The sequence below is a fragment of the Schistocerca serialis genome, chromosome 3, assembly GCF_023864345.2.
Source record: "Schistocerca serialis cubense isolate TAMUIC-IGC-003099 chromosome 3, iqSchSeri2.2, whole genome shotgun sequence".
In the NCBI taxonomy this organism is placed as follows: Eukaryota; Metazoa; Arthropoda; class Insecta; order Orthoptera; family Acrididae; genus Schistocerca; species Schistocerca serialis.
Window position 1 is genome coordinate 94,555,057 of NC_064640.1, and position 16,342 is coordinate 94,571,398.

The window sequence follows — 16,342 nt, forward strand, 5'->3', positions numbered from 1 at the left end:
AATTCACGGCCTTTAGATTTGACTAATTTATCGTGTAACCGAAGTTTAACGGATTCCTTTTAGCAATGATGTGGATGACCTCACACTTTTCATTCTTTATGGTCAATTGCCAATTTTAGCACCATACAGATATCTTTCCTAAATCGTTTTGCAATTTGTTTTAATCTTCTGATGACTTTACAAGGCGATAAACGACAGCGTCATCTGCAAACAACCGAAGAAGGCTGCTCAGATTGTCTCCTAAATCGCTTATATACAGGGTTATTACAAATGATTGAAGCGATTTCACAGCTCTACAATAACTTTATTATTTGAGATATTTTCACAATGCTTAGCACACACACACAAAAACTCAAAAAGTTTTTTTAGGCATTCACAAATGTTCGATATGTGCTCCTTTAGTGATTCGGCAGACATCAAGCCGATAATCAAGTTCCTCCCACACTCGGCGCAGCATGTCCCCATCAATGAGTTCGAAAGCATCGTTGATGCGAGCTCGCAGTTGTGGCACGTTTCTTGGTAGAGGAGGTTTAAACACTGAATCTTTCACATAACCCCACAGAAAGAAATCGCATGGGGTTAAGTCGGGAGAGCGTGGAGGCCATGACATGAATTGTTGATCATGATCTCCACCACGACCGATCCATCGGTTTTCCAATCTCCTGTTTAAGAAATGCTTCTGTTTTAGCCTTTTCAGTAAGATTTTCCAAACTGTCGGCTGTGGTACGTTTAGCTCCCTGCTTGCTTTATTCGTCGACTTCCGCGGCTACGCGTGAAACTTGCCCGCACGCGTTCAATCGTTTCTTCGCTCACTGCAGGCCGACCCGTTGATTTCCCCTTACAGAGGCATCCAGAAGCTTTAAACTGCGCATACCATCGCCGAATGGAGTTAGCAGTTGGTGCATCTTTGTTGAACTTCGTCCTGAAGTGTCGTTGCACTGTTATGACTGACTGATGTGAGTGCATTTCAAGCACGACATACGCTTTCTCGGCTCCTGTCGCCATTTTGTCTCACTGCGCTCTCGAGCGCTCTGGCGGCAGAAACCTGAAGTGCGGCTTCAGCCGAACAAAACTTCATGAGTTTTTCTACGTATCTGTAGTGTGTCGTGACCATATGTCAATGAATGGAGCTACAGTAAATTTATGAAATCGCTTCAATCATTTGTAATAGCCCTGTAGATAAGGAACAGCAAAGGTCCTGTTAACACTGCCTTGGGGAAAGCCTGGTATTTATATATATACTTTGTATAAATGACATAGGGGATAAAATTGGAATCTCCAAGTAGCTGTTCGCAGATGTTGGTGTTACAGGTAGTGGCAGCTACAGAAAATTAGAGTGAAATGCGGGAAGATTTGCAAAGTAACAGCACTTGGTGCGGAGGAACTGCATCTGACCCTTAAACAAATGTAACGTATTGCTCATAAACAGGCCGGAAGACCCATTTTTGTTTGACTGCCGGAAAGTCACAAGCATGAAATAGCTTCCAAATTGTCACGTCACGTTATGCAGTGAAAAAAAAAAAAACATTGTAAAGTAAAATAGCATGGATATTCTATACGCCAGACAATGGCGTGACGTGGAAGCAGACGTTGGTACAACTTCAGCAGTTTACCGAGCGTGCTGGCGCAGTGGTTAGCACACTGGACTCGCATTCGGGAGGACGACGGTTCAATCCCGTCTCCGGCCATCCTGATTTAGGTTTTCCGTGATTTCCCTAAATCGCTTCAGGCAAATGCCGGGATGGTTCCTTTGAAAGGGCACGGCCGATTTCCTTCCCCATCCTTCCCTCACCCGAGCTTGCGCTCCGTCTCTAATGACCTCGTTGTCGACGGGACGTTAAACACTAAGCTCCTCCCCCCAACTTCAGCAGTTTTCTAACTGTCATTGTGCCATCACTACAGATGGAACTCTACGGTCTTTTCTTGGCAAGTGAAAGTCAAGTTTACAACTCAGCTATTTCTTTGCGTGTCGCCCCACACCTCTTTGTCCAGTCTCTCATGCACATAAACAAGGTGGGGTGGTATTACGCTCGAAAGGGGTTGCTATTTTATGATACGACAAGCCAGATTCACCAAGGACGACCATTCGTCTTCCTTCGAACAATATAACGGGAGTGTGACGCTCTTTAGAGTAAAATGATCTCCCATACAATGTCTATTGCCGAGAGAGAATGTTGCAGAACACTACTCAACAACCGCATCACGGCAGCTGATAACCACAAATAAATACGAAGTGATTGAAGATATTGTAATATGGTTTTCGACAAGTGACTGTTCGCAAAAGCTCGAGTATTATGTTGTTCGTGAAAGAACGTTGCCAGTTTTATCGACCGGTGTCCGTAAGAGATGGAGTCCTTCAATCTACGTAATGAACCGTACTGGCAGCCCGAAACAAAAGACTGCATTCTACAAGGCGATGACTGCCATAGCAACAACTCAATCACCGAAAGAAACTTAGGGGAAAAATTTGTTTAGTTAAAAATTTTTGTATACTGGTAGGAGGGAGTGTCGTGAACGAAATACTAAAAATCCTCAGCCGTGGGGTGTGAGGGTGAGAGTTAGGGTGGAGCGTTTAAAGGTCACTTTTTATGTCTTTCTTGTCCGCGTTGCATGGGATGGAAAAATTGCACGTTATTAAAAATACCGTTTTAATAGTATAAAATTAATGTTCACTGTAAAATGAAATCGATTAAGAATAAATATTAAATGTGTGTACCACTTCTAAATACAGTACAGCTTTATTAAGGGCAAACTGTGTTCTACGGGTGTAACAGGGTGCAGTGTGCAGCGGTGGAGGGTACAAGCGCGAGGGTAGATAGGTCGCCGGATTGTGTTCATGCATTTCCCTCCTTCACAGGACTGCAAACTGAAGAACGAGCAGATGATTCCCCACTCTATATACCCCACTACGTCACAAGAACTAACTACAGGGATTCCAGAATGAAATTTTCAGTCTGCAGGGGAGACTGCGCTGATATAAGGTTGATGAAATGTTCAATTGTGTGTGAAATCTTATGGGACTTAACTGCTAAGGTCATCAGTCCCTAAGCTTACGCACTACTTAACCTAAATTATCCTAAGGACAAACACACACACCCATGCCCGAGGGAGGACTCGAACCTACGCCGGGACCAGCCGCACAGTCCATGACTGCAGCGCCTTAGACCAAAAGTTGATGAAATTTGGAAGGTAGGAGACGAGGTAATGGCAAAAGTAAAGCTTTGACGACGGGCCCTGAGTCGTGCTTGGGTAGCTAGGTAGAGTAATGGCCCGCGAAAGGCAAAGGTCCCTTGTTCGAGTCTCAGTCTGGCACACAGTTTTAACCTGCCAGCACGTTTTAACTACAGGGTGCTTCACAAAGTTACACCGACCCTCCACACTGTATATGATTAATCACTGGCGACGCAGTGCGCATACATGATCCGGCGGGGAAAGGGGGTATGAGGGTGGGGATGGGGGGGGGGGGGGGGGGGACGAGGCGGGGTGTTGATTTACCGAAAAGTGCATTAACACTACATGAAATACAAATTTGAGTTTTTACTGATACTAACGCAAGATCCCACGCAAAAGAATGCGCCTCGACCTATTTCTCTGCACGAACTCCAGCTGGTCGAGTGGACACGCAGCGTTTAGTCTGTCGCGCTCTCCAGACCTCAACTTTACAAAGGTATAAAAATATTTGTGTATTTACGATATACACTGAGGTACACGAAAGTCTTGGGATAGCGATATGCACGTATACAAATGACGGTAGTATCGCATACACAAGGTATAAAAGGGCGGTGCATTGGCGGAGCCGTCATTTGTAGTCAGGTTATTCACGTGAAAAGGTTTACAACATGATTATGGGTACACAATGGGAACTAACAGACTATGAACGCGTAACGGTAGTTGGAGCTAGACGCATGTTAGGTTCCATTTTGCAAATCTTTAGGGAATTCAATATTCCGAAATCCACAGTGTCAAGAGTGTGCCGAGAATACTAAATTTCAGGCATTACCTCTCACCAAGGACAACGCAGAATCCGACGGCCTTCAGTTAACGACCGAGAGCAGCGACGTTTGCACAAAGTTGGCATTGATAACAGACAAGCAACACTGCTTGAAATCGTCATTTTTATCTGTTTTCCGTCTTTCCCTTATTTGCTCTAAATTTGTAGAGGTATGTATCGTCCATGCAACTAAATAAAGGCAATTTGTTTATTGCCATACGCTTCTTTTATTTGGAAAGCATCATCAGTGGCCTGAACACATGTTTCTTTTTATACATACAATAAACGTATTACGTGACAGATATTATATGCTGCTATATTACATTCTGGCGTGTTTTCCTCTTGCTTTTTAGGTTGGATTCAACTTCTGTAGCCCAAGTTCCGATACATCCACAATATAGAGGCAGCATGGCTCAATATTTCTGTAGAGGTCCTCCAATGACTAGTTGAGTCCCTGCCACGTCGAGCTCCTGCACTACGCCGGGCAAAAAGGGATCAGGCACAACATCAGGAGGTATCCCATGACTTCTGCCACCTCAGAGTAAATTGCTCTGGCCATAAAAACAGGGGTATGAGATCGGAGTGGTGGCTAGAAATTACCATAGCACTTACTGGGGGAGTGTATTTCAATGGAATTGGAGGAAAGAAAAACAGATTATATGTATAAAACTCGAAAACTCCTTTTTACTTCACGCACATCTACAAGCAAGTTCGTCTTCATCTTCCAGTTAGAACAACAACCTAAGATTCACTCTTATAGTAGCTTTGTCAAGGCACTGACCCATGACTAGAAGAAGAATAGACTGGAAAGTGGTCTCAGACAAATTTTCTACTTGTGCTGTCTCTAGTTCCGCGTGCAAACATACTTGTTATAGACGTTTCAAAGTGACCTCAAAGTTTTAATTGCAAACATCGTACACAACACGTAATCATATAATGTCAAAAAATTCGACACACATGCCTACTGGCCGCTGCATTCCTTGCTAAAAAGCGAAATGCACAGTCAACAGAACGTCTAGATCTTGATAAACTACGTCTACCTAAACACTCCACAAGCCATCTGGTGATGAGTGGCGGAGGGTCCTCCTGGCACTACTGATCTCCCCTGCACCGTTCCATTCGCGAATGGCGCGTGTGAAGCATGACGGCGGTAACCTCTGTATTTGCTCTAATTTCTCGAATTTTCTCGTTGTGGTCATTTCGCGAGACGTATGTGGGAGGACGTATTATGCTGTCTGACTCTTCCCGTAATGTACTATTTCGGAATTTCACTTGTAAACTTCTCCACGATGCACACCAACTATCTCGTAGCGTCAACCACTGGAGTTTGTTGAGCATCTCCGTATCTCAGTAAGGCTATCTATCCTGTAACGAAACGCGCTGCTCTTCGTTTGATCTTGTCTATCTCTTCTATTCATTCAATCCGGTACGGGTCCCACACAGATGAACAATACTCAAGAATACATCGAACAAGTGTTAGATAAGCCACTTCTTTTGTGCATGAATTAAAGTTTCTCACGATTCTACCTATGAGTCTCAGCCTGGCATCTGCTTTTCCTCCAAATCGTTTTAAATTGTCATTCCACTTAAGGTCACTCTGGGTGGTTAATTCTAGATATTTTACTGGAGTTATCGTTTCTAGTAGTTTGTCATCTAATGAGACTGTACAGTAGTGGGATTTCTTCTCCCACGTATGCGCAATATGTTATATTTATTTATGTTTAGGGTCAACTGCGAGTCCCTGCACATTTCATCAACGCTTTGCCCGTCTTCCTACAAATCGCTGCAGTCTTCTGGCGTTACTCCATCCTTATACAAAACCGCATCATCTACTAACAGCCTTATGGAGCTTCCGACCGTATCTACTAGATCATTATTACAGAGTGATTCAGAAATCCTATCACACAGTTAGGTGTTAAAGAGAGGTCTCAAGACTGCGATAACTGGTAATAAACCCAAGTTCGGAAATGTGCCGTTTGGAAGATAAATGACTGAAAGAACAACAAAAGATACGTTGCACGTCCATCAACCAACTCGTACCAGCGTGAACTACAACATATCCTCGAAATCGCAACCACGAGTTTCGTTGCACAAAGTGAACCAGCGAACAATGTTCGTTCACACACACACACACACACACACACACACACACACACACACACACACACACACACACACGATCCAGAAGTCCTCGAATATCCTGAATGACCTCCGCAGCAGCCATTACACGGGCAAAAAGATCGACCTATGACCCCACAGGAGTCTCGTAAACAATGCTCTCCGTGTAGCCCCACAGCAAAAAAATCCAGAGGTGTTAAATCGGAAAATCGTGGTGGCCAAAGAATCGGTGCATCGCTACTTATCCATCCGTCCCCGAATATGTGGTGAAGGGGCTGACGGAACGTGGCGCAAAATCAGCTGGACCCAATGTCTGCATCCTCCGCACGTGATACGTATGAAGTTGCTGTTCATGGAGAGCTCGCCAGACGCTTCTCTGGAGTACATCTACGCAACCTCCGACGTTGTGGGTAATTGTCGACAGATTCTGGTCGACCACTTGGAGGACCTCCCCTTCCACGTCAACGGTGTGGCGCGTCCAGCCACGACCACAATCGGCTCTAATAGCCTTGAAGGTGCCGGTTTGCCGCAGCCGTTGTTTCATCTTGCATAAATGGCATGTGATGGACGGGCACGACCCAGAAATCGTTTGTGAAACAGGCGTTGTGCTAATCGACCATTTCGTCCACTTTCACTGCAGATGAGCAACATGTCGATCTACTTGAAAAACGTATACTTTACCATTCCGTAATGCACCGTCTTTCTCGATTATTCAGTGGCAACTGATATACATGCGCTTCAGTTCATTAGGTTGTTCTCTGATGACACGCGACATGGCGTCACACAAGACACCACGTGACACGAGACACCGACCTCTCACAATGTGTATTGCCTTCCATCGTTCAAAGTCGTTTATCTTCCAAACGCCGCATTTCCAGACATAGGTTTATTACCAACTATTGCTGTTCTGAATCCCGTCTACAACATCCATAACTGTGTAATAGGAATTCTAAATCACACTGTATATATCTCACTTCCTTGCGCTACTCCTGAAATTAAATCTGTCGATTTTGTTCCGTTAAGATGAAATTAAATCTGTCGATTTTGTTCCGTTAAGAGTGACGTGTTGACTTCTATCTCCAACAAAAGTCTTGAAACCAGTCGCAAATCTGGTCTAATGCTCGGTAAGCTCGCATGTTAGTTTATGTAAATGGCAGTTCAGTTAAGTGCGTTCCTGAAGTGAACGAAAACGCTATTAACCTGAAAGCCCATGTCTGCAGCGCTCTCGATATCATGAAGGAACAGAGCGAGCTGAGTTTCACAAGTTCTCTGTCTGCGGAATCCATGCCGATTTTTATAAAGAAGACTTTCTTTCTCGAAAAAGTCATCCTATGTGATCATAAAATACACGTCAGTGATATAGTACTATAATTGTGTGCATCTGTCCTACAACCCTTCTTGAAAACGGGAGTGGCCTGAGTTTTTCCCAGTAGCAAGATATCCCTCGTTGTTCCAGCGGCCTACGATACACTGCTGCTAGAAGAAGAGCAAGTTCTCTGCATAATTTCTGTTGAATCTTACGGGTATCTCATCTGATCCAGATGCCTTTCCGCTACTAAGCGATTGCAGTTGCATTTCTAGACCGCGATCTCTTATTTCAATATCTGCCATTTCGATGTCCGCACGATGACTGAAAGGAGAGACTGTATAAGGATCTTTTGCGGTGAAACAATTTCGGAAGACTCAGTTCAGTATTTCGGCCTTATCTCCGTCATTTTTCGTTTCAGTGCAAGTATGGTCAGTGAGTGACTGAATTGACGGTTTCGTGCTGTTTACTGGTTTTACCTAAGACCAAACACTCTTACGGTCTTTAGCCAGATCTGTTGTCAAAATTTTACTTTCGATGTCATTAACACTTCTTTCACTGCTCTATTTGCGCTCATTTTCGCTTAGTTCAGCTTTTGTTTGTCAGCTATGTTTTAACTTCTCTTAAATCTTGATGAAGCTATTTTTGTTTACGTAGCAGTTCTCTACCACGACTATTAAATCCTTTCAAGGAACATACTTGTCTAAGGTGGACTGAAAGATGGTTTTGAATTTTATCCATTTTTGAGCCACGTACTAATGCGAAACATTGAATATTTGATGATGAATACTCAGATACTCTGCAATTTGTATGTCGTCACTGTTGTTAAACAAAACTATCTTCCAACCTTTCTAAACAGTCCTTGTAACACCCTAAGTAATTGCTGCTATCACAGCCTTATGATCATTGAATCCCTCCTCTACGTTAACTGATTCGAAGTTAATGGTTTCTTTTAGCTGGCCATGTCGTCTTGGACCACAATATCACCGTTAGGGAACAAACACTGTAGCATGGAATGGGATAGATCAGCCAAAAGGGAATAATTTTCCTGTTAAGCCGTACGAATCTTTTACATGGTGAATTTTGAAACACCAGACACTTCGGCTACCTGGACTACGGTAGCGCCGGCCGTGGTGGCCGAACGGTTCTAGGCGTTTTAGTCCCGAACCGCGCGACTAGTACGGTCGCAGGTTCGAATCCTGCCTCGGGCATGGATGTATGTGATGTTCTTAGGTTAGTTAGGTTTAAGTAGTTCTAAGTTCTAGGGGACTGATGACCTCAGATGTTAAGTCCCATAGTGCTCAGAGCCATTTGAACCATTTTGAACTACGGTAGCACCCACCATACGAGCACAATAATTTGCCCACGTGCGCATTCGCATAGGTCCGACATAATGCACTTAACTACACATAACACTGTTTTGACCAACACTGACGCTTGCAACGTACTGAGGGTATTGCACAGGTACCGTTCGTGGTCAATCCAACAGCGCAACTTGCACTCTTGGCCAGCATCTGCATTGATGTTCAAGCATGCATTTCTCGCGATATTTCCATATTTCTATCCATCCCTATTTACAATTTGTACAGAAACCAGACGGCAGTTATAAAGAGTCGAGGGGCATGAAAGGGAAGCAGTGGTTGGAAAGGCAGTGAGAAAAGGCTGTAGCCTATCCCCGATGTTATTCAATCTGTATACTGAGCAAGCAGTAAAGGAAACAAGAGAAAAATTCGGAGTAGGAATTAAAAACCATGGAGAAGAAATTAAAACTTTGAGGTTCGCTGGTGACATTGTAATTCTGTCAGAGACAGCAAAGGACCTGGAAGAGCAGCTGAACGGAATGGACAGTGTCTTGAAAGGAGGATATAAGATGAACATCAACAAAAGCAAAACGAGGATAATGGAATGTAGTCGAATTAAATCGGGTGATGCTGCAGGAATTAGATTAGGAAATGAGACGCGTAAAGTAGTAAATGAGTTTTGCTATTTGGGGAGCAAAATAACTGATGATGGTCGAAGTAGAGAGGATATAAAATGTAGACTGGCAATGGCAAGGAAAGCATTTCTGAAGAAGAGAAATTTGTTAACATCGAGTATAGATTTAAATGTCAGGAAGTCGTTTCTGAAAGTATTTGTATGGAGCGTAGCCATGTATGGAAGTGAAACGTGGACGATAAATAGTTTGGACAAGAAGAAAATAGAAGCTTTCGAAATGTGGTGCTACAGAAGAATGCTGAAGATTAGATGGGTAGATCACATAACTAATGAGGTGTTGAATAGAATTGAGGAGAAGGGATCGGTTGGTAGGACGTATTCTGAGGCATCAAGGGATCACCAATTTAGTATTGGAGGGCAGTGCGGAGGGTAAAAATCGTAGAGGGAGACCAAGAGATGAATACACTAAACAGATTCAGAAGGATGTAGGTTGCAGTAGGTACTGGGAGATGAAGAAGCTTGCACAGGATAGAGTAGCATGGAGAGCTGCATCAAACCAGTCTCTGGACTGAAGACCACAACAACAACATGCATCCCTGTAGTTGCTTAGTCCACCCGTCGTGTCATTACAGTATTCTGATGTGTATTTCCTGTACAGTGACGATACGTTGGTTATGCAACCACATAGACGCGATGATCAAATGTTATCGACACTAGTCACACCGTAAAAAACGGAAAAATGGAAGACAGATTTCTTTAAATATCTACACAGTTGCTGAATTATCTCGCGAGGGATATTTAGGTAATAGTGGCAACTGGAAGAAGTGTACGGATATAGGGCAGTTTACAACAGGTTTAGACTGAGGCAAATTTAGGGACTGTGCACATTTTTTTTTTCTTTCTCGATCAGGTACTTCGAACAAATTTGAATGTCCATAGCCTCCCACATCACTGTATCTGAAAACAATAATTGTTATCTCTTCAGCTACCTACTAGAATAATCGAAAAGAACAATACCTGACCAATGCATCTGTTTTAGAAATGTCAGTTTTTACAATAGACAACAGTTTTTGACTGAATTCACTGACATTCGATAACACTCAAAAAATACATCGAGATATTACTTCGGTTCGTAATGTAGAAAGAACTTTCCTTTGCTCACTTGTCACTTGTGATAGGATGGATTCAACATTTCCTGTGTTGTCTTTGACTTGAGGACGAGCAAGTAATAAAAGGTAAACATAGGGTGAAAACTGAATTGCTTTCCAACGAAATACGGTCCACTGCTGTTCTTGAGAGTTTGCTTATCCGGAATGCAATACAAGTGCCTTAGCGACGATCTTTTTCAAGGGGTGTCTGTTAGGCTCGTAAGTCACTGATTTACGATTCTGAACCAGGCAGTATGTGCTTCACAGCCGCTGAGTCATGAAATATTGCTGCTTTTTCCGTGGCACATTAACGATATGAATGAGACTGAGGTTTCCGTTGAGCAGCTGCTTTTTATATGAGGTGCTGCATAGGATTATCTAGCAGAATAAAGGCATACCACAAGGAGGTCACGCATTTTGCGCCCCGCAAAAACAGGTCGCTTCTTTATAATCGATGAATACCGCACATTATCGGGATTCTCGTAAATACGTTTGCAGATGGTTATTTTAGCATGAACAGCTAGCTCACCAATGGCAAATGGAAACTGTGACGTACGAGCGAAGAAATATGACTTCACATTGTCCCAACCTTTAGTAGGAGACTTACCACGTAGCTTGGTTCTAGAGATCTGCAATTTTTTTGCGAAAGGAACATCTGGTAGACATTCCAAAACACAAGGCACAGAGTTAAGTTAGTCGTAACACTTCCTGAGTCAAAAAACTGAACATTTAAAAAAAACTGTCTCATTTACTTACCTCCTCACTCCTCAATCATTCAGCGCTGCCCACGGCAATATTTTCCTCCCCTGTCACAGGTTTGAAATAGAACGGTGGTGTCATTGTTCGCGACAATCATTTTGAAATTATGTAACTCATACGCTACCAAACTTTCAGTTTAAGGCAATCCATTATGCATTACCGTCAATTCCAATCTGTATTTTATTTTCATCGATAACCACTGACCGGGTTACGCAAAGCCAAATCGTCCTGAACCACATTTTCTGTGTTTCTAAGATTTTTACCCCTGAGTACTACAAGAGGCAAAAGAAATGTAGTATATTTCATATATCATGAGATTAACAGAACTAGGACACCTAAAAACTTCATTAAAATCTGGATAAATAGAAAAAAAACAGTTTTAGACATCTGAGAATACACAAACGGAAGCGTATTAAAACTGTGTGATCCACAGGTTTCTACAAGGAACTTTTGTTTCTGACGAGATACCGAGAAAATTATACTAATTTTAAATACAACACTGTCCTCTTTTCAAAAGAATTCGAGCGGCCTTGAATACAGAATACGATAATACAAAACGATGTCTACAATGGACAACTTTTTTTTGGAAGACTTGTCTGGAGATGTGTTGAATGTAAGTACTTACTTCGATTATCAGGGCAGAAGAGTGTCGTCACATCAGCTACTCGTACGTTCTGAAACAAACATATGACAGCTGTTATAATTTCGCTAACTGTATCAGTATGTGAACAATACCAACTAAAAGCCTCCTACCTAGAAACGCATTCTATAACTCTGCAATTATTACACAAGGAACCTCAAAATAAATTACTTTCAAGATAAATTGAGAAATAAATACAAAAAAGATTAGAGACATTACACAGTTCACATGACCGCTCCTATTATAAAATCAGGAGACACATTCCATATTCTTCTCTCTCTCCCAAATGGTGTGCTAATGATTACGGATAAACAAAGAAATTTTTTCCACAATAGCAGAACGTATGAGAAGAGCGATTCCAGCACTTCCTGAGCTTATGATTCTAGTGCTGCATCATTTTCTCTACGTAGCCTAATACTATTAGCCCATCAAATGGTTGGTCTGTAATACTGGCAAACATCTTCAGTAGCTAGAGAGGTAGCGCAGTGGTAACACATTGGACTTGTATTTCGGAAGACGGTGGTTTAAGTCGCCGTTCGGCCATTCACATGTAGGTTTTCCATGATCTCCCCAAAACAAAGTAAATACCAGGATGGATTCTATGAAAGGACACGGCCGATTTACTTCTTCAGCCCGAACTTGTGCTCCGTCTACAACGGTCTCGTCTTCGACGGGACGTTAAGTCATAATCTTTTAGTCCAGGCACTAACAGCACGAGTTAAGTCGCACAAACGAACTGGTACTGACCCTGTAGGTTAACAAAATGGACCATATTCTACGTCACCGAGCAAGAAGGCGCAGTAATAAGACCCTGGATTCGTATTTGTAAAGATAGCCCTTCAAAATCCCGTCCAGCCACAAAGATCGTTTCCATGGGTTGCCCAAATGACTAATTGCAAGTGTCGGGATGGTTTCACTGAAAAAGAAACGGCCGATTTCTTTTCACACTCTAAGTTTCAGCTCAATCTCTAAAGACCTAATGGCGGAAAGTGTATCATCCTCCCTCCTTCCTATGCAAGTTAAGATCATCCCTCATACAATGAGTATTCAACCTCAGCGAGCATCTGTTGTCCGTGGGGAATGATGTGGTCAATCGCCACTGCGCCTTGGTCCACAGATTCCCTGTGCGTCTAAGAGTTTAAGTTGGATAACTGCTTACCAACAAAGGAAATATATACCAGTGTCCTCAGAATAAAAGGTTACAACATGTACACTAACTAATCAAAAGCATTCGGACTCCTGTTAGAGGATATTACTATGAAGTGTGTGTACCTTTCACCCATATGACGGCTTGAACTCTACTGGGAATACTTTCAATGGCGTGTCTGAGCGTCTGTGGAGTGACGGCAGCTTATTTTTTTCTCAAGAGCCTAAACCAGAGAAGACAGTGATGTTTGACGTTGACGTCTGGAGCAAAGTCGACATTCTAATTCAAAGGTGTTCCACTGGGTTAGGTCGGGACTCTGAGCAGGCCAGTCCATTTCAGGAATGTTGCTATCCACAAGTCATCAGCTCACAGCTGTTGCTTTATGAAAGGGTGCATTTTCGTGTTGACACAAAGAATCGTCATCTCCCAACTGTTATTCTACTGTACAAAGCACACAATGCTCAAAGATGTGTTCACATCCCTCCAAATTTAGCGTTTTCTTGTGCGAAATAAGGAGATCACAAAAAACACGCCCATGCCGTAACACAACCTCCTCCGTTGTTCACTGTTCTACATCTGCATCTACATGAATACTCTGCAAATCACATTTAAGTGCCTGGCAGAGGGTTCATCGAACCACCTTCACAATTCTCTATTATTCCAATCTTGTATAGCGCGCGGAAAGAACGAACACCTGTATCTTTCCGTACGAGCTCTGATTTCCCTTATTTTATCGTGGTGATCGTTTCTCCCTATGTAGGTCGGTGTCAACAAAATATTTTCGAATTCGGAGGAGAAAGTTGGAGATTGGAACATCGTGAGAAGATTCCGAAGCAATGAAAAACGCCTATCTTTTAATGGTGTCCAGCCCAAATCCTGTTTCATTTCTGTGACACTCTCTCCCATATTTCGCAAGAATACAAAACGTGCTGCCCTTCTTTGAACTTTTTCGATGTACTCCGTCAGTCCTATCTGGTAAGGAACCCACACCGCGCAGCAGTATTCTAAAAGGGGACGGACAAGCGTAATGTAGGCTGTCTCCTTAGTAGATCTGTCACATTTTCTAAGTGCTGTCACATTTTCTAAGTGTCCTGCCAATGTGTATTGGCACTACTCATGATGAGAGATAACGCTGTCCATGCAATCGGCAATCTTAAGTCCTTCCATAAGATGACCACAGATTCGTCACTCCAAATACCTCGTTTCCCATCATCCACTGTCCAATGGCGTCGCTCGTTACTCCACATCATGTGTCGCTTAGCACGGACTACAGCAATGTGTAGCTTAAGAGGAGCTACTCGACCACTATACCATATTCTTTTTAACTAAAGTACCGCAATCATTTTAGATAACGAGGAACAACCAGTCTTGATGGGCAACTGCTCCCCGCTTAATATGTTGCCTACAGACTGTAATGCATTTTAAACATATTCATAGTGTGTCTGTTTAAATCATCCTGACTTCTGTAGACCTTTATAACACCATCATACCACCTCCCATTTCGGAAAAAAAAGATTTAAGAATGGACTAAATGAACTAATTTTACATCTACGTTTGCAAGCATATGTACGGCAGCCGATACGTTCTTCAGGACCAAAATTAATAGCTTTGATGAGAAGGAAACGATGAATCTGCTGCAACCACTTTATCTTCGTTGCTAACTCCAGTCGTCTGGTAAGTGTCCAACCAACGGCTGCGTAAGCGTAGCGAAATATCAAGGAGTGGACAGCAAGAGTTCTGGAGTTCTGCGATATGTCGATCAGAGTGGCCAGCTCGCTGTCTGAGCGGTGTGGCTACCATCATCAGAGAGCCTGCAACAAACGCTTATTACGCTGAGGTGGTCGCATTGGGAATTATATTCCTGCAAGAACTGTCGCGTCGTTTCAGAGGTTTAATGGTGTGCTTCTCACAATCTCACCAATTACCGAACCAGAGTAGCGCTTTTACTGTTGATGAGGAAAGGAAGGTTTGAGTTCGATGTCCCATCTACACTGACATCATTACGGACGGAATACATGTCCGATTTAATGCGGTTGGGATGGATATCGGATAAGGGAGAAGCGAAGGTATTATGAACAGTATAGAAAAACGAGGGTCGAGACATAGGAAAAAAGAGAGTTTGGGGCTTAATGTCCAATGAACGTTTACTTCACCAGTTTACATTTCCAACTTGTATCGATGAGATGCAACGAGTCAGTAAAATCTGTCAGCTCCGTTATGAAACTAAAACGGTTTGCACATACATCTGCAGATCAAGTGTAACATTTTTTTCAACATTTGCATACGTGTGCGAATAACACCGATTATAAAGCTGTAATTAAACTAGAGTTATCCAACAATAATATTATTTGCATCATAAAAATTTATGTTAGAACGTTATTATTTATGAAGACTGTATAGACGTATATATGACTATCAGCTGCATTACAGACGTTCTGTTGCCGATTCTGTCTGACACTGTGGTTATTTCTTTGTAAGTTGTACCAAAAAAAGTCCCTCCTGAATAGGTAACAGTCAAGGGAAGACATTATTGCGTGTATACTTAAAACTGTTGTACAATATGTCAATTAATACTAAAATAATGTTATTTCAACTAAAGACTAAGGAAAATTTCAAATTATTTCGATACAAAATAGTACTGCTGCAGTCAATTCAAACAACACAAAGACGTAAATTTACCCACACGAACCAAACGAAGAGCCAACCCAAAAATACTATTGTCTCAAAAGCATACTGAGTTTTTCGAATCTTTTCTGAAGAGATGGTTCCAAATGGACACCAGTATGCCTATCATAGGCACAAAAACAGTGCACTGATGAATGCACCTTACTGCTTATTACAGGAAATGAATAAGTGTGCAGTGAGTGTACTAGCGCATGACATCAGTCCAGGAATCGATTAACATGTATTGTACATCATCTTGCTGCGTCAGGTGCTTTAACACAGTGCCTGTTCCTACGTAACGGCAGAGCTACCGTAAGAGACGGCACATTTGCAGGTTTTTCTCGCTTTTTTATTGGCTCCTTTCGTCGGCAGCTTGCGAGGTCTAAAAATAGTCACGGCGGCCAGCATGGTCGCTCGCGACTGCTCTTCTTAGCGTCAACAGTAGACGAACAGGAAAGAGAGCCATAATGACCGGATCTTCGTGTTCGGTGCGTGAGAGATAATTTAGTGCTATTTGCTTGTGTGTTCAGTTTCAATATTTATTCGCTATCATTAATGAAATGCTGATTAGTCAGTAATGTTAAAAACCTTCTTTATTCGTTGTGGCCAATAAGGCAGCATCTAAAATGCTTTT

The 16,342-nt window shown here is 42.5% G+C and overlaps 1 protein-coding gene across 1 annotated transcript in view; it reads right to left on the minus strand.

The window, feature by feature from the left end:
• The window catches only part of LOC126469758 (talin-1), a 204,141-nt gene that overhangs the window by 183,063 nt on the left and 4,736 nt on the right, over nucleotides 1-16,342 (minus strand). The window contains exon 2 of the mRNA XM_050096984.1: nucleotides 11,883-11,931. The gene's annotated coding sequence lies outside the window, so the exon portion shown is untranslated. The remainder of the gene's footprint in view (nucleotides 1-11,882; nucleotides 11,932-16,342) is intronic.